The sequence below is a fragment of the Rosa rugosa genome, chromosome 3, assembly GCF_958449725.1.
Source record: "Rosa rugosa chromosome 3, drRosRugo1.1, whole genome shotgun sequence".
Taxonomy (NCBI): domain Eukaryota; kingdom Viridiplantae; phylum Streptophyta; class Magnoliopsida; order Rosales; family Rosaceae; genus Rosa; species Rosa rugosa.
Window position 1 is genome coordinate 31,991,480 of NC_084822.1, and position 18,472 is coordinate 32,009,951.

The 18,472-nt window shown below is 40.4% G+C and overlaps 1 long non-coding RNA gene and 1 pseudogene across 1 annotated transcript; one reads left to right on the top strand and one right to left on the bottom strand.

Annotated features, from left to right (window-relative positions):
• The first annotated feature begins 3,047 nt into the window (after positions 1–3,047).
• LOC133741365 (uncharacterized) lies at positions 3,048–4,154 on the top strand. Its single transcript, XR_009861848.1, has 4 exons — positions 3,048–3,599; positions 3,689–3,831; positions 3,917–4,004; positions 4,081–4,154. It is a non-coding gene; the product is annotated as an uncharacterized LOC133741365 (long non-coding RNA).
• A 9,420-nt stretch (positions 4,155–13,574) lies between these two features.
• LOC133739484 (protein argonaute 4A-like) lies at positions 13,575–17,290 on the bottom strand (annotated as a pseudogene).
• Positions 17,291–18,472: the final 1,182 nt, after the last annotated feature.

Sequence of the window (18,472 nt, forward strand, 5' to 3'; positions counted from 1 at the left end):
GCAAAAACAGAGATTTTTTGGCAGATTGAACACTTACAGCCATCCAAGCATAAAAAATCACAAGCAACATGACCTCAATTAATAATTGCTCATGTAAAAAAAATGAAAACACAAAAGTTGGAAATTTTAAAGCCACAGCTAAGCAAATAAAGATGTATTTTATTCTATTTTCCAAGTCATGTTACTCGAGCTAAAATGAATTCTTGAAATACTACAGCAACCATAAGCCAAGGTAATGATCAACAAGGAAAACAATGAATATAAAATGCACAAAATTGAACTATTATAATTAATTGGAACCACAATGTTATCAAAGAACTTTTATACCATATCGTGAAACTGTGCAGATCATCTCAACAGAAAATGAATGAATTGACATCTAAAACTAGACAAAGATATTACCTGATTTCCGTAAACTCTAGATATCTGCTCTAAGCTACTTTTTCCACTTTTCACCTGAAAGAACAGTTGAGAACTATCAGAGAGCCATCCCACAGATTTGCTACTAATTCACTAATATCCACTCTCACAATATACCCATCATTCAATCTTTGATATGCATGTTCAATTGATTGATGATATGGTATTGTATCTGTGATCGTGTAACAATGTATAAATAATAAAAATCTCCAAGAAATTGTTTACACTAACATGGTGCATAAAGCATCCTTCATTGATGTGGTTTTGTGGTTTTCTGTTGGCATAAGTGAACATGGTGCATAAAGCATCCTTCATTGATGTTGGCAGAAAGCATATGGTATAACAAAACTGATGTCACGCCCCTGATTTTTAACACAAATAAAAATCGATATACAATCCCATAATTATACATGCGTGATCGTTCAGTCATCAATATGTGGGTAGTTTAAAGGGAAAAAGTTTCTAGGTATTTGATATTGATGACTGAACGATCACGCATGTATAATTATGGGATTGTATATCGGTTTTTATTTGTGTTAAAAATCAGGGGCGTGACAGATTGGTATCAGAGCGTAAGGTGCAAATTTGGTGACAATCGATACTCCTTGAGTGATGGCCCGTCTGCAGCGGATCCCCATCCGATGCTCTTCGGTATTGATATAGTCATTGGGTATGCTGTAAGACCCCGGAAATTCGTTATCAATTTCTAATAGTTTCCGGGAATTAATAAAGTGTTTGTTTGTACGAGTTCGTGGCTCAAGAATGGAGCGGAAGTGTTTCAGATGAATATTTATTCGACGAATTTGGTTTTAGGGGGGGGGGGGGGGCAAAGGTTGACTTTTTATATGTTGGGTTTCTCCAAAAACTTCCTTCACAAAAGTTGTAGACCGCGTCGATACGAGTTTGTGGACATGTGGAACGTGAAAATCGGAGTTCGTATGAAGAAGTTATGAGTGATTGAAATTTGGGGAAATTTCTATAAATATAAGAAAATTCCGGATTTTTTCATAAATCCCAAAAGTTCCGAAAATCTCATTTTCCTCTCCAAATTTGCTCTGTTCTCTCTCCTCCCTACCCGCGCGACCTGACCCAAACCGAGTGTACCGACCCGGTTCGATCTCTTCCTTCCAACGTCCGCCGACGACGAGACCACCACAGACGGCTTCGCCTCCTCCTCCTCCTCGTCCCCTTGGTGCTCGATCACGGCATCAGCCACCCGAACCTGGAGATCGGAGCAGCCACAGACCCTAAAACAGATCCGACCGGATTTCACCGATTCCGGTATCCCCTTGGCCGATCCATTCCATTTTTGGGATCGTCTCTTCCTCCTGATCATCCCCATATAAGCCTTGCATCACGATTTGGAGTGTAGAGCAATAGATCAAGGTTTGAAGCTTTTGACGTCCTATGTTGAATCTGGAAACCTGATCAGAGGGCCGATATTAATTCAACTTCCAAGCTTGATCTAGGACGATCTAGACCGAATCTCTTCATTATGAACAAGTTTTTAGTTGGTCACTTTGCCATCGGAGATGGTTTGCCAGCGTTGACCGCCGTTGACCGCCCACTGCCGACAGCGCGTCTAGATTCCTTTTTGTGTTCTGTTTTCAGTTTATTCATCTACACATCGATACGGTCGTTTTGATTTATTATAAGGTTATTTTGGAGAAAGTTGATGCATGCTAGGGTTTCGGTTTTACGCATTATGTTCGGTTTGCAATCCGCGAAGATCCGACCGTTGGATCTTCGTATAATTTTGATAGGATGATCCCAAGGGCGATCCATGAGAATCTGACCGTTGGATCATCGTTTAAGTTTGTTATAAAGCAATTGCTAAGTTAGGAACATATTTTGATTAGGTGATTGACGGTTTTGGTTGGGCGGACGGTTGTGATTGTGATTTTGGGCTGTATTGAAGACGCAGCTGGATTTGAGGTGAGTAAATCTCACGGTGTTTCGGTCGATAAATTAGTTTTGTTTAATTTAGTAGATTTAATTGTTAGTATGCAAAATCATATTCATCAAAATAAATTATTTGTTTTAAAATATATGAACTTGATCGACAACGATTCATGGGTAAGTTAAAACAAGGTTTTGATATAAAGTGATTTTCGAGTAGTTAATTTATAAAACTATAGTTTGTATTAGTTACATCCCTGAGTGGTGTGAGCCCCCGAAAATTTTGTTTAATTTTTAGAAGGTAATTTTTCGCCAATATGATTTTTCCGCAAGGTGATTTAAGTGGAGGAAATGACTTTGTAGATTATTTTGGTCTCGAGATCACGATTTGGACCTTATAATCTGAGTTTGGGCCAAAGTCTTCCTTTTGGGCCTAAAAGATCGCCAAGTGTTAACGAGATAAAAGATTGTCGGAGTTATTTTACAAAGAGATGAATTCATCTTTAAGCAAATTGAGTTTTGGACTTAAGGTGAAGTCGAGGATTTAAAAATGGTGTTGTCGACGAAAAATGAATAAAAGAAAAGTTACAAGTCCAAAACTCGGAAGTAATCAGCCAGGAGAATCGCATAGCTCGTCAGAAGGGCAAATTCGACATTTTACAACACACAAGTATAAATAGGAACTTAAGAACCCAAAACCCTAAATTCTCTCCTTCCTCTCCCTCTCGGCCGCGTCCTCTCTCTCTTTCCCCGAACACTCTCTTCCTCTCACACTCCCTCTGCCATCACCGGAAAGCACCATTTCCGGCCACCATCTCACCACACCGCCTCCACCAATCGATGCAGCGCCCAAAACTGACCCTAACCCGAGGCTCGCCGTCGACATGCACCGCCTCCGGCCTCCACCCGCGACCACCCAATCCGCGACATTGCTGCCTCACCTAATCCTCTGATTTCCAGCCATCAATCCTGACTATCGCTACCAAAAAATGAAGCACCAAGCCCTAAGGAGACCATGCCTTAAGTCTTGAAGCAAGAAAACCACCGTACGAGCTCGCCGGAACTCGTAGCTAGCTCTGCATGCCTTCGTTCTCCAACCTCCAGTCCAAATCGAGCTAAACTACCTCCATAGGTGTAATCAGCGCCTCACTACCCACCTGTTCCCGAGACGCCGACCTCCGATTCCGACTAGGGCCACCGTACGCGCTACACGCGCCGCCGCTGGCGCGTAGACCGCCATAGCTCCGCCGTGTATACCGCTGACTTAATCCCTTGTTCTGGTAAGACGTCCTCTAGCCCGTTCGTTGGCTATTTGAATTTCAATTCAGAAAGAAGTCGGTTTTCTAACCTTGGGTTTTCTGGGCTTGAGGTAATAATGGAATTCAGATCGGAAAGTGAAGCTTCTGGTCTTGGTTTTGATTTGAGTTCTTGTTGGGATGATGAAGAATCCAGAAGGACTGCAAGGAGCCGTATGTTATGGAGTGGTTGTGGTTTCGGCAGAACTGATATAGGGTAAGAAACCAAGCTTTTGAATAGTGAGTTTAATTGTTGTTTGGACTTTGAGATTAATTAAATAAGTTGTTGTTCTGTTGTGGAGATGGAGACTTGAGGTTTGAGGGATCTGCATTTTTGAAGGTTTTGGAGAAGAGAAGTGTTGGGTCTGTCTCCATTGAAAATGGATTAAGGTAAGGGTCCTGAACTCCATGTTTGGATATGAATTTGGTTAGGAGCTGGATTGCTGATTTTTGTTATGCTCGTTAGGTGTTCCAAAACGGTTGTCGATTGGGGGAATGCAGCTACTACGAATTGATTTCTATTTTGGAAAAGAAGGAGTGGTAAGTATTGGTCTCTGACAAGCTACGGGATTTGGTGTAGTAATTGTATTTTGAAATGAAACCCGGTTATGCTGCTTGAATGGTTAATGCTTAATTAAATAAGAAACCGATTTTTGTTGGAAACTTGGCTTGAATGAACGAATGTGAGTTAGCTTATTGCAAATTGAGGATTGGCTTTGTTTAATTAAAGAAGTGAGTTTGTTATAAATTTTGGAGAGGTAGTAATGCAAGGTGGACAAAGAATGGTTAATTTGGTGAGCTCTTTAAGAAGCTAGTAATAAGGAAACTAAGAGAATTGAGAGTGGAAATTGGTAGTGGAAACCGTAACCTTTATATGATTAAGTGGAATTGGGATATTGGACTCCGATAAATGAAGTAAATTACAAGTGAAGTACTTTAAACTACCATATCCCAAAATTGTAATCCATCGGGAGTGGTAATTATCGTTTGTTTCCTTGAAGTAAAAATGTTAAACAAATGAAGGTGAATGGGTCAAGTATGGTCACCATATTCCAAATGATTTAAATGCTATATCATTTGGATTATTTGGGAATGGTGGTTGTTATTTAATCGCTTAAGGTTTAAAAGCTAAATAAAATAAGGTCAAACCGGTTGACCAAAATTTTAACATGGAAAGAAGTGTGATCACCATCTCCCGAATGAGCTTACTACGTTAAGTGAATTGTTCGGGAATGGTTACCATTAAATATCGATTCAAGTTAAATTGATAACTCATAAAGAAATTAAGCAAATGAGTTATGAATTGAATACTTATCGAATTCAGTTTTTGTTAAAGGACTCGAGTGTGTGCACTTGGATTTGGACACATGATCGAAAGTCGGGAACGAACCCGAATGTGGACGAGCACTCCAATTCCAGGTAGGGTGAGCTGTCCCTTCCTTGTTAGAGGCTTTTCAGTATATGTGGAATGCTATACTATGATAGTATGTTGCCTGCAAGAACGTTTTTGGTTGTTCATCAGTCGATGCCTCGTGATACATGTGTTTTCAGAGCTGATAATTGTTGATTGCGAAAACCGAGGCTAGACTTGCATGTTGAGATACTGTACCCTTTGTATGTTTGTGACCTGAAAGTGAATGGGACCTAGACGCGTTGATTCCTAGGGATCCCACGGTGTCGATAACCGTGAACCTCCGGAGGGGGCTGTGCTCCTATGTTTGTCGGGGAAAGGTAAGTACAGACAGTGAACCAGTCATAGGAGACTCAGAGCCAGGAAATGGACACTTTCGCTACTTGTAGTCACAAGGACTACAAAGTAGTTGGCTGGTTCTCTTACTCAGGACGAACCAGATCGGTCACTGATTTATTTTACTTTAGCCGGCAGGTAAGTATCTCGGAGCTCCAAATTGTGTGAAGCATACTGCATATGCTTTTTGAAAGAAAACAAATGTTTGTGGTTGCCTCTTTACTTAAAGTATTTTTCGATAAACGTGCACAATATTATGTAGTAAATATTTTCAAGTATATTATTTTTCAAACCTAGCATGGTTGGGTCGGCCCCTATTGGGCATGCGAGGACGAAAGCTCACCCCTACTATAGTGTGCAGGTTTCGAGCATGTGGTCGGGAAGCGTACAGGGGAGGCACATGGCACGGCTTGGCGCGTTTCTCTTTAGTTTTATCAAAAGAAGGTTTTGGTCCTTAACCGGATTTTGTAGTAGCTTGTTTATTTACTTTTTATTTATTTCCTACTCGTTTACAAAAATTCCGGGAGACCCGTAACCCTGGGGCGCGTCTCCCATACTTTTAGTTACTTAGTGATCTGTTTTATTTTCCAAATTGAGCTCCGATCGCAAGCCCAAATCCTTTAGCCCACTTTGAATTCCGCCTCTAAAAATATGTTGTTAGGTTGCTAGAATGAGTTGTCCAAGAAAGTATTTTGTAAACCAACAACCTAAACTCAAAAGGCCTTGCGGTTTCGGGTTGATGAGCTATCGAGATGCCATTCGTGACATGTCGATTCCTCATTGGCTCGGAGTCGCGGCGCTGTGGGACCCCCTCCCGGTCACTACAAGTGGATGACTACGTATATATATATTTACGTGATATATATATCTGGATGGTGTGGCATTGTGATATGTAGACTTTTGATGATCTATATTGATAAAAGAGTGATTTGGAGTTGTGGTGTGACATTTGTGAGTCGTGTGGGATTTCTTTAAATGTTTTATTCTGAGGGCCGAAAGGTCTGAAGTCTGAAAGTTACAGTGGTAAACCTGAGTTTTATTCTGAGGGCCGAAAGGTCTGAAGTCTTAAGGTTACAGTGGTAAACCTGGGTGTAAAGATATCGTAAGGCTGAACCTCGGCCGAGGTGACAGGTTACGATTCAGTTAGAGCTCTAGTCTGTCTGCAGTTGTACTTCTTGGGGGATAACTTTGTGTTATGGCACTCAAGGGTACATGTTTTTAAAAGAGAGTTTCGAGTGTATGCTTTCTTTTGTTGTCTGAGGAGGGACTTGATTTTATATTAGGGTGTGAGTTGAGATAATATTGGGAGTTGATGGGTGATCATTGATTTTAGTGTGAGTTGTTTGACTTCCTTATTGATTTTCCTTTTCATTTTATTGTTTGATTTAATTGTAATCTCCTGAACTAAGTTATATGCAGGGATTACCGCTTTTTGAATTGTTTGTTTTAATGTAAATTCCTGAACTAAACTCTATGCAGGGATTTATATGATTTCTATTGTTTGCTTTTAATGTGATCTCCTGAACTAAGTTTCTATGCAGGGATTACTATGAATTCTTTTGTTTGTTTTCATGTGGTCTCCTGAACTAAGTTTCTATGCAGGGATTACTAATTTTGCTTAATTCTTATTGTGGGTACAGTTGTGGGTTGTGATCTGTAGTGATTGGAAAATGAGTTGGGATGACATGATTTTGGCAACCACGTTATGTTGAGGGAAATGAGTATGATTTCGTGGTTGTGCCGTTGAGGCAAAGGAATGTTGATCTGATAGATTGTGAGGACGTAAAATGTTTAAAATATTAGGAGTTATTTGTATAGTTGGAGATTGTGGGAAGTGAGATAAAATGAATTGAGAGACAGAGCATGTGGGTTTTAGTTGGGTTGAAATTATTGAGCATGATATTGATTAATTTGAACTTGACGTTTTTGTTGTGATAATTGCATATTGTTTTTGTTAGGCTAAGAAGGTGAAAGCATGTATTTTGTGGAATTAAATATTGTTGCTTTAATTATCTCACGAGTTGAGAAATTATAAGCATGCGTGACGTGAGAGTTTACTCATACGGGCTTAAAAAGCTTACCGGGTTTGTTTTGTTCAATCCCAGTGCACTATTCTATGGTGTAGGAGTTTTTGTGCAGGTTAGAATATCGATTAATCGTCGTCGAAGCTGAGGTGTATGTTGGGTAGCGCGGACGTCAAATGGTACTCTTAGTTTTAAGTCTTCCGCTGTGTAGTGAGTTGTGGTGGGTGTGTTTACTTATTGAATTGTCATTCAGTTTGATTTGTAAACTATTTGTAATGTAATATGTGACTCTAAAGAACGAGTCGGTATTGACATTGTTAGCTCAGTTTGTTTAGTTGCTTGATTTAAATGAAAATTTTTCTATGTATTTTTTAAAGTGTTTGTTCTCGCGTTTCGGATTTGAATTTCTTTATTCAAAATTTGGGGCATGACATATGCAGTGAATGTTGGAATGTGAGTCTTCAGGGTAGTGTTGGCTCAGTGAACAAAGTGTAGGAGCTTAAGGTAGCTTCTAGGAGTTATAATCTTTTGAGGAGTGAGGGCCTTTAGATTTAACTCTTGTTTACGTAGGGGATAGAATTGTATCTTCTGACGTAGTGATGTGGTTGATTTAGTCATAACGTTGACTCATACTTGTAGTTGGAAGTTGTACAAGTATTAATCCCAGGTTGTTATGCTCCTTAGGTGATGGATTCACAAGGAGGCCGAGCTAGGGGCGAGGTAGACCCAGAGGCAGGGGTAGAGCTCGAGGTAGGGGTAGGATCCCTCCTGTTGAGCAGATGTTTGAGAATGATATCGAGGCATCGAATGTTGAGCTGCCTGTTCCACCTGTTGTGGAGGTTGTGGATGTTGTAGATCCCACTTGTTTGTTGAAGTTGGCAAAGGAGATTTCGAGGTTGGGAGGAGTTCCATTTCAGGGAGGTACGGATCACATGTTGGCAAATCAATGGATCGAGAACATGAGGACCTACTTCGAGATGGTCGTCTGCGACGACATTGAGAAGAGAAAGATTGCGGCGTTTATGCTCCAAGGCGATGCACGGGTATGGTGGAGCGGCACATAGAGAGTTATGGATGTGTCCACCATGACCTGGGATGAGTTTGTGGAACTGTTAAGGAAGAAGTATTTTCCGCCTTCGGTGAGGGAGCAGTTGGAAAGGGAATTCATCTCGTTAGTCCAAGGGAGTAAGAGTGTGAGAGATTATGAGGCTGAGTTCTCAAGGTTGTATCGCTTTGTGAGGCAGATGGATGCTGAGAGCTTAGCTATGAAGTTTCAATGGGGACTGAATGCTTCGATCCGGCGCGATGTCGCTGTTCTGGAACTAAGGACTGTGGAGCTCATTTTTTCTAAGGCTATGGCCATTGAGCAGGAGAACCTGACTTTCCAAGAGCAGGAGTCGGCTGAGAGGGACTCCCGAAGGAAGGGAAAGGCAATTATTGGGAGCAATGAAGGGACAGATAATTAGGGTGGTTTCTGGAAGAGGCAGAGGACTCATCAGCAGGATCCAGGTAGATTGGCAGCTGCACCTGCTGGGGTTGCACCTGACGGGCAGGTGGCACCCTTAACATGTTATAACTGCAAGGAAATGGGCCATATGGCGAGGCAGTGTTTGAAGCCAAAACCTAGGTCATGTTATAATTGAGGACAAGTAGGGCATTTGGCCAATGAGTGTACCCGACCTCGGGGTATGAGACAGAGGAATCAGCAGAGGCAACATCCTCAGGGACATGCGAGGGTGGTTGCTATTGGCCAGCAGAATGCAGGGGTGCAAGGTACCTTGTCTGCTTGAATTTAATCTTGTGTAGATGAAGTGCTTGTCTACTTGAAATTAATTCTGTGTAGATGAAGTGTGATAGTAGAGTACCGCATCTCCTTGTCCTAGTGTAGTGATGGGTTTGCCTGACGTCTATAGTTAGACCCTTGTGTGTGGTATCTTTTTGGGAGGGAGTGATCGTTGGGCATTGTCTATTGCGTGTTGCATATTCCACTTTTGTGGTAGTTGAAATTCTTTGCAACCCTGTGTGTGTGTGTACAATACCATGTGATGAATTATGCGTGGATTGATTTAGGCTAAACCCTATCCAAAATGTGTTTTGAAGCGGTAGGACACTGTGTGTGATGAATGCATGCACCATTACTTTTATGGTAGAACTTGTTGTAGGAGTTGGTTTCGTGAAATAAATTGTGTATTGATCATTGAGTTGAAGTGATGCTGTCATTTCAATTCTAGGAATGCTAGTGTAGCGTTATCGATGTGTTGATGCAGATATTGTTGATGACATGATTCTGAATTCTTGTGTAGTATGTGTGAATGCTATAGTTAGCAAATTTTGGTGTGGTGCATAGGAAAGAGATTCATGAAATAATTGGATTACCACCAAGTGGAATGGTAGAATGTACCAGGGTGACGATACTAGGTGGGGTACCCATATCCATGATTTTGCAAGGTAGGTGGTGAGTTGAGATGTGGAGGCTGTTCCTAAATGCACATGGATCACTCAAGGAGCGAGTGCGACCATTATTGGTGGTTGAATTTCATTCTGTATGGTTGACTATCTCAATGTCGTGTGGAGGCTTCGTACTGAGGGCAATTTTTGTTGGGGATTGAGAATTGGATTTAAGCATGATTTATCCGTACTGGCGTGGTACGTGTAAATTTAGGGACGAAATTTCTTTAAGGAGGGTAGAATGTAGTACCCGGGAAATTCGTCATTATTTTCCGAGGATTTTCCGGAATCTAAATTGTGGTTATAGGACGGTTTCGTGGCTCGTGGACCGAGCGGAAGTGTTTCAGACGAATTAATTATTTGAAAAGTACGGTTTTAAGGGGGTGCAAAGGTTGACTTTTTATACATTGGGATTCTCCGAAAACTTCCTTCACGAAAGGTAGAGCGCGTCGATGTGAGTTCGTGGACATGTGGAATGCTAAAATCGGAGTTCGTATGAACAAGTTATGGCCATTGGAAGAAGTTTCCATTTTGGTATAAATAAGGAATTTCCGAAAATAATTTCATAAGTCCCATTTGCCATTTCCGGAAACCCTTTTCTCTCTGTTCTCTCTCCTCCGTGCAACCCAGACCCGACGGAAACCCGCCGACCCGACCCGACTGGTTCTCTCACCTCCGGCCACCTCCGGCGACGAGACAAGCCGAAACTAACTCAGACCAGCCTCGTGCTTTGTTCTGTGGTGTTGGTTTGCATGGTGGTTCACCGAACAGTGGATATCGCAGACGTGAATAGTGGCGCACAGACTGACCCGACCGGAAAACGTAGCTCCGGCGATGGCACGGCTTCAAGTTTCCTTCCTTGGCTTCGTGGGGGCCTTCTGAATCGATCTATGGTGTTTGTTTGGATCGATTTACGTGGAAATCGTTCAACTCGGATTGAGCAAAAATCCAAAGCTTGTGAGGTAGTTTTCGACCCTTTATGCTTGTTTTCTGACTTCAAGCTAGTTATGAAAATTCACAAGCATGCTTAGATGAAACTTTTTGATGTTGGGAGTTTTGGCCGACGGCGGTGCGCCACCGCCTGTGGCGGCGTTCTGGTGGCTTTCCGGCCATGTAAGGAACTGTTTTTGGTATTATATATGTTCTACTCGTTGATACGAGCGTTTCGATATATAATAGATAAATTTTGGAGTTCGAATGGATTTGTTATGATTTTTACTGTTTCATACCGGTGGATTTATTCGATCCGTGAGGATTCGAGCTTCCGATCGACTTGTGGTTTGGACATATCGATCGTGGAAGTATCCCGGAGACTTTGGGAGGTCTCGGATGTGGTTTCTCCTCGATTGGTGCCACTTTGGGGATTTTAGTTCAAAGCAGGGGTTTCAGACTTAAATCGTTTGTGAATTGTTACTAAGTTGAAACCGTATGTGATTAGGTACTGGACGAAGTATTTTTGGACGGTTATGTTGTGGATTGGCTGCGTTGTTATATATTGAAGACGCAACGGGAGTTTCAAGGTGAGTAAATCTCACGATATTCGTTATGAGACTAGTTACCATATTGTCTTGGAGTTATGGGATTAACTGTAACTATAGTGGTATTAGTGGCATTCCTGAGTGGATGACCACATATATATATATTTGCGTGATATATATGTATTGGTGGAATCTGTGTGATGAGTTGGATGATTACTACCTGTGTTCATTGTGTATTGAGTTGTGATTGTACAATATCATGTGTTGAGATACCATGGGTCTAATATGACCGTCTTAAGTGAGATTTAAGATATGGTAAAGCTTGTGTAGGAATATTTGTGTAATGAATCGTTGAAATCAGTGTGATGAATCTTTGTGATGATTGCCATGTAAAGCTTGTGTAATGAATCGTTGAAATCAGTGTGATGAATCTTTGTGATGATTGCCATATGAAGCTTGTGTAGTAATATTTGTGTAATGAATCATTGAAATCAGTGTGATGAATCTTTGTGATGATTGATATCTGTGTGATGACAGGCGAAATCTGTGTGATGATCAGCTGGACTATTGATATCTGTGTGATGATCAGCTAGACTATAGATATCTATGTGATGATCAGCTGGACTATTGATATCTGTGTGATGATCAGCTGGACAATTGCTATCTGTGTGATGACCCTCAGAATCTGTGTGATGATCAGTAGGATGATGAATATCTGCGTGATGACCGGTGGAATCTGTGCGATGATCAGTGTGATGACTGCTCAGTAGCGGAGCTGAATTGTTATTAAGTTAACAATAATCGAGAAGACTGCTGTGATAGTCGGGATTACCTACGATGACTACTTTGACTTGAATTGCTTGACTTAGTGTGACCTCCTGAACTAAATTATATGCAGGGGTTACTATGAATTGTTTTGCTTGCTACTTGAATTGTGATTGCCTTGTTTCTTTCTTGATTTCATTGATTGATGGTTTGATTTATCTTAAGGGCCATAGTGGTGACGAATAGTACTCTGTGGTGAGGATAGGAAGGTGATTCATTGCTTTTCACCTTTGATGTCATGTTAATGACAAAGGATTCCAGTGGGGAGGGAATGAGTGTGATTCTGGAATTCGCCATAGGGCGTTAGGATGGCGTCAAACATTGCTTGAGGAAGTCTTGTTTGACTGAAATTTGTGTAATTGGATGCTAGGATTAAGGATCTGAGCATGAGGCTTTAGTCACCAGTTGACTTATGTAAACACGATATGGAATTGATGGTTGTAGGTGTGAGATGTGCGCTTATCGTTGTTTAGGTTGTGGTGACTTAAGAAATGTGTTTTGCTTTGTGGTTTTGAGTTTACTCATACGAGCTTTCATAAGTTTACCGGGTTTGTTGTGTGGCAACCCGGTGCACTATTCAATGGAATGGTGTAGGGGTTAATCCTGCAGGTCAGGGTAATCGTGGCTGAAGCTGAGGTGCCGTGCTGGCAGCATTTCGGTAGGAAGCAAATTTTGTGACTTTACCGTTGTTAAGACTTCCGCTTGTAGTAGGCTCTGAGGAGCATTAACTACACCAATTTTTCAATCAGACGACAGTTTTTCACTGTCGTCTGATTATATACTTTGCTGTTGTCTATCTCAATGCCGTCTGATACATGGATCAGACAATACCAAAAAACTGTCGTCTGATAAAGTTTACTACAACAGCGACTACTATGCTGTATGTTGTCTGAACACCAATAAAAACAACAGCGGCTTATATACTTACTGTTGTCAGAATGTTGTGCCAGACAACAGGGGCTTATATGCTTGCTGTTGTCTGAAGGCTGTGCCAGACAACAGGGGCTTATATGCTTGCTGTTGTCTGAAGGCTTAGTCAGACAATATGTACTTGCAAATCCCATTGTCCATCCATTACTGATACTATAGATTTCTCCAAAAAACTGTTGTTTGTTGTTTTGCTGGACAATGACTTTCTCGTTCTTTTAGTCCTTATAGTATTATAGTTATATGGCTCATACAACAGTTTTTGTTAGGCATTTTGTGATGATCAATTATTGCACAATAGTTTTTAGCTGGATTGAATGGTCTGATATACATTCAAAATGACATCACATCCAAAACACATTCATTCATGTAAAAATCCGATACATTCATCTATATATCCAACAAAGTCATTACATCAACAGAACTAGTTGTCTAACAACATTTAGTGAAATATTGAAACCAACCAAGTCTTGAAGAACACTTTGTGGTGATAATGAGGATGCCAGCAGAAGAGCAGAATCTATGTAAACAATTTCATACCGCAATAGTAAGGTTTGTATAATTATACATTCACAAAAAAATCAAAGTGGCAGAGTATAGGAGGAGATAGGAGCCAACTTGATTATGCCTTGGTCCTCTTTATTAGACACAGGCTTGAACAGATTAGCAATCATTTCTACTTTTGGTGATTGAGTACGAACTGCAGCTCGGTAACGAGAAATCAAAGGCCATTTCCTGGAACTGACCACCTACAAAATTCCCATTTTTAATATGTAAATTGTTAACATATATAATACAGCAACAGACTATCTAAGAGAATGTGAAATATGCAATAGTAGTAAAATTTATGGGAAAAACTAATGTAATGTGCAGTGGAGAAAAAACTATAGCATGTAATGTGCAGTCAAGAAGAAAAAAATGTTACCGCTGCAATAGAAGGCACATCGGAACGCCCAGGTGAGCCATGTGACACATCCATCCCTAAAATCAGAGTGGGGGACTTGGATACCAAGGGCAGAGAAGGAGAATGCTCCACCATTAGCAAGGAGTTGATTCCGCCAAGCTGCATATGGGCAGATAAAACAAAGAAAATCAAGATTGCTACATAAATGATTAAACTCAAACAATTGATGTCATTGTAACTTACCTTTGCATTAATTTTTAGGAGCACATTTGTGATGTATTGATCATTCACTTTAGTAGGTGCAATACACTGTGTTACAATCCCAACGTCTGAAAGGTTTTTCCTTTTCCATGGACCTTAAGTTGAGGGAATCGTTAATACACACATCCCAAGTTCCTATGTGTTGAGATCAATAATAGAAGAAAAGAATTATGATCTAACCATATGTCAGAATTCTTCCTCTCTGGAAGAATGCATAACAAAAACTGCGGTGGTCCTGGAAGTTTGGACTTTATGTATTCAAACATCTTTTCTACTCTACTCAGAGCTGACTCACGTCTATTCTGAATATTTTCTTCAAACACATCAAACGGAGGGCTGATGGACTACAACAAAAAAAATATATTAGAATAACAAATAACCAGCAGAAAAACCTTAGGGTACAATTCAGATAAATGGATCTCACATACAATTCCTTTCATGTCTCCACACTTTATCATAGTGTTGACCAGGAAGCGAATGTCACAGCGAGTAGAGAAATTTACAACAGCCCAGCCCTCTAGTTTTACAGGTTCTACTAATTTCTACACATGGGTAACTGAGTTAAATTTATCCGAAATGTTTCAACATTTGATACTGGTGAAGCAGAAGAATCATGAAAGATATAGCACCTTATTGTTGAAATTCCATCTCCCATTCCGAGGAGAAAAATCCTCTCCATTTCCCACTTTCAACTGTGCCAACTGTCAATAAATATAGGAAATGAGCATCCAAAACACACTCAGCCAGATCAATTATAAAGGAAACAAAAATGACTGTAGAATGCTTTACCCTTGGGGCTGACAAAACACGGCCTTCAACCTGCATAAATTCTGTACCAATCGATATTCCAGAAGACTGAAGCATCATGTCAGCCTCATATTTACTACTCTTCAGTGCCTGAGAGAGAACATATATAAAGTTCATATCTCAGCAAGTTTAAGCATAAAGATTACTCTATATATCATGTGGAGGGCAGAACTCACATCACGCAAAGTTGACATTCGCTCCTGGGGTTTCTGCCGAGACTTCTCCACTAGTGAAGCCCTTTGGAGATTGGATAAAGCCTTGGTATAGCGTTGCAAGGAAACCAAATTACAAAGTTACAGAGGAATGGATGAATTATTAGTTAACTAGGGTATTCATTTTAACATTATATATTTGAAGATAATATATCACCTCTAGGGGAAAGTAAGAAGGTTTCTTTGGTTTTCCAACATTGATGCAGGGAAAATCTGCTGAATCGCGTAACTGCATGTGCTTATGCTGGGCAAAGTATTCATAAACAGTGATCTCTTCTCCATCTCCATCCTGTCCTCCTTTTGATTTCAAAAAGAACCTAGAAACAAATAAAGAAGGGTAAAATATATATTACAGAATTTGCAGGGAATACAAGTAAATACTATATCAAAAACCAAATGTGAGATGCTACTACTATTTTAAAATGGCATGCCACAGATGAAGGTAGAAAGAGCTTACATCTGCTGTTTGCAGGGTTTATCGCTCAATCCAGTGATTTTGTACTCCATCTTGGAAGCATAGGTCTCAACCTTTAGATTTTTTAGCATCCTCTTAGCCTATTATGAAAGAAAGCAGCTTAAATCATGAAAAATGTCACATGAATGAAATCTCAACAATTAAGGAGACCACCGTTACCTTAATCCAATCAATCTGGTAAGGAGTTTTGACATTCTGGTTCTCTATGAGGAAATTCAAAACAGGACCAGGTTTTACAATCATTGTAGTGGACACATCTATATTCCAACAAGGATAGTGATTAGCTAAGTAGAACAACAAAGAAAGCCAAGCCTTCAGTCTTTTAGAAACTAACCCATATTCAGGGATAGGCTGCCTTGCGTGGCCCGGAAGCTTGAATGAAAACCCCTGCAGCCTAACACCCCTCCTCCCAATTCTATGAAGTTCCTCGGGTTGTTATGGAAAAAAGATTGCCGAACAAGGAGACAACCCCTGGAGAGAAACCAAATTATGATACACCAAAAATAAGAGCAGAATGACTGAGGATTTATATACCACTTGGGTACTTACTGCTTTGCGGCATTCTGCCTTATAATGATGTCAAGAACTCTAACTGCTTCCTGAAAATGGTCAGAGTCCTGACCTCGCAAGGCATTCTCGATTGCTTGCATTGGGATTTTAGCAGCAAAGTTGACCTGTACCTTTATTGTTTTGGATTGAAATGACTGCTTGACTCTCTTCCTATCGCCCTGACTCTCTTCTAGGGAGTAACTGCCCCCAGATCCCCCATTGGTCCTAGACCTGTATGCAAAATAACCACTGAGCTAATATCCAGAAGCAAATAGAAAGCAGCAGAGATACACCATGATCCACATATATGTACCTGCTTGATGATATGTCATCCAGTACTACTGTGAAATCAAGTTTTTTATGAGGGAGCTGCCCAACAGTAAACAAGCTCTTCTCTCCATCATAAGCAAAATCCTTGTTTTCCAGCCCACACTATATGTGTCTTTTACTTTTTCAAGAACCTTACATCCAATGCCTTTCCCGTCAACTTCGGTTCCATCATCATATTCATGGCAATCTGTAACACCATTTTACAAAACACAAGATAAATTATAAAAATATCATCTATACTGCAAAATATTGGGCAAGAGAGACAGAGTCCAGGGGATTACACAATAATGGTAAAACTCAGCATTAGATTTGTTGGGTATGCTAGGAACACCTAAATTTAGTTTCTAAATAATAAATCTTTGAGTGTACCTGTGCTGAAGGAAGTGGGAGGATCCTTGTGCAAATCCTTAAGCTCCTTCAAGATGCTCTTGGAGGCCATGACGACGAAACTTAGGGAAACTAGAAACCAGAAAAAGAACAGATTAACTACTACTTTGACCAGAAACCAAACCGAAATAGACCCACAAATCATAGATATGAAACCCATAAAAAAAAATAAAAATAAAAATAAAACCAACTTTAAGCTCAAAGACCCGAGTTGGAATCATGGGTCCAATCCAAATCTCACAAAAATTACAATCTTGATGAATTTCAACACTCACCTTGATGATATCGATGGGTTGAATGACTCAGGTAGCGAGCATACCGGAGGCTCTACCATTGATGAAGGTCGTTCGCGTGGTCGCTGGGCTGGTGGTGCTGCAAGGCACACGCAACATCGGTGCGATGGCGACGCTGGAGCTCCTTAATGGCATTGTGAAGGGGGTCGGAGGCGTCTAGGGACAGAGGCTAGGTTGGGGGGTTTGGGGAGAGATGACGGCGACGACGTTGCTGAGAGAATGAGAGGGTCTCGGTGGGAAGAGATGCACAGTGAGAGAGAGAGAGAGAGGTCAACTAAAAAATAGAGGCAGGCCGAGCAAAATTGCAGTGCTAATATGTGTGGGAAGAAAAAGTGGGAAGTTTAACTTTCGACCAAAAAATTAGGCGGGCTAAACAAACTATTGAACCCTAAAACTCAGACAACAGCAATTTCAGTATATTGTCTAAAAGAGAGTTGCACAATAGACAACTGAAAAACTGTTGTGTGAATCAAAACAATCAGACGACATCTTTTTCAACCATTGTATTAATGGTAATTGCACAACAGAGAAGTAATAACTGTTGTCTGATTAAAAACAATCAGACAACATCTTTTATCAACCATTGTATAAATGAACCTTGGACAACATCATGTAATAACTGTTGTCTAAATCGAGTCAGTCAGACAACATCAAAAAAATCAACCATTGTCTGAAATGCTTTTGCACAAGAGCCAAGAAAAAACTGATGTTGGATTCGAAAACTTAGACGACAGAATATTTCTTGCTGTCGTCTGATTATTTCAGACGACAGTTAAAATGTTTGCTGTCGTCTGATATGTGTTGTCTGATTGAAAAATTGGTGTAGTGATATTTACTTATTATTTTGTTGTTGACAATTTAATTCGTAAGCTTATGTAATCTATGACTCTGTGGAGCGGGTCAATATTGGCATAGTGGGTTCAGGGCATCAATATGTGGATAGTTTAAAGGGGGAAAATTTCAAGAAGAGTACATGAAGTATTGGTCATTCTAACCTTTCGTGAATCAACTTTTGTTAAAATCAAAACGGTACATCAAGTTCAAATTTCTACCCAAGTTTGGTACATGCCGTCATATTTTCCGTTAGCCTTATGTAATTATTCATTTGTTAAAGGGTAATATAGTATTTTGATAGTTTCTCTCTCTCTCTCTCTCTCTCTCTCTATCTATCTCTCTCTCACTCCCCCCCCC